This window comes from Lactuca serriola, chromosome 5, assembly GCF_051521515.1.
Source record: "Lactuca serriola cultivar US96UC23 chromosome 5, Lser_US96UC23_V15, whole genome shotgun sequence".
Classification (NCBI taxonomy): Eukaryota; Viridiplantae; Streptophyta; class Magnoliopsida; order Asterales; family Asteraceae; genus Lactuca; species Lactuca serriola.
This window is the reverse complement of record NC_136412.1, coordinates 41,780,938-41,782,117: the sequence shown is the minus strand read 5'-3', so window position 1 is coordinate 41,782,117 and position 1,180 is coordinate 41,780,938.

The window sequence follows — 1,180 nt, the reverse complement described above, 5'->3', positions numbered from 1 at the left end:
CACTGCTTGAATTGATATGTTTTCTAAGGATTAGTAATAGCGAACGTGAACCTAATCACACTTATCGGTAGCCAATGCCAATTAATCCATTGCACTCGTCATAAATCAGTCATAGGAATAAATGATTCAAACCAAAACAGAAGTCTCTTCTATTATTGGATTTGGTTGATTTTTGTTTGCTTAGCTGTTAGTTGCTTAGTTTGAGTATTATTTAATTGTTTAAGTTTCTAGTCTTGCAAAACTAGAGAAAACCCCCTTTCTATTACTTATTTTATTTAGATAATATTAGCATTTATTTAAATTATTTACCGTTCATACATTCCAAAATTGAAAACTGTAAGCACGAAGCTTAGTAAGTTCCCCAGATACCACATACCAAACATACCAACTGGTCCATACATTCCAACATATCCATAATCAAGTAAGGTGCTATGTGCCAAACATAGTCTTGCTAAGGTGCTATGTACCATACATAGTCTTGCAGGTATGCCACGGGCCGCACGTGGTCTTCCTGGTCCAGCCTGGGGCTACTCCCTCGGTCTTACAGACAAGTGCCAAGGACCACCCCCTGGTCATCCATGCAAGCATCGCCAAGACAACTATACATACTACTCTACTAGGCAACTCAGCATATAGTGTGCCAGGAGCCACCTCCCGGTCTTTCATACATAATAGCATACAGTGTGCCAGGAGCCACCTCCTGGTCTTTCGTATATAATAGCATACAGTGCGCCAGGAGCCACCTCCTGGTCTTTCATACATATTGCCTAGGGCTAACCCTCGGGTCTTCCTGCCATACGTAATAACATATTGTGTGCCAGTAGCCGTCTCCTGGTCTTTCATGCGTAATGCCTAGGGCTAACCCCCGGGTCTTCCTATCATACATAAACAAAATGGGTAGGCATTGTGGTCATAGACCCATACAAACAGTGAGGAGACTCACCTCGCACTGCTGAAAACTCATTGAACGCCTCTGACTGCTAACTGGAAACTTTTGAACCGCTGACCCTTCAGCTTCCTGAACTATCAATACCCAAAATAACATTTAGATCAATAATCCAAAAGTCAACCCTGGTCAAACTTGGTCAAAGTCAACATCCAGTTGACCTGACTCGCCGAGTTGGTCTACCAACTCGTCGAGTCCATACTCCTCCAACCCCATACAACTTCAAATCCATTC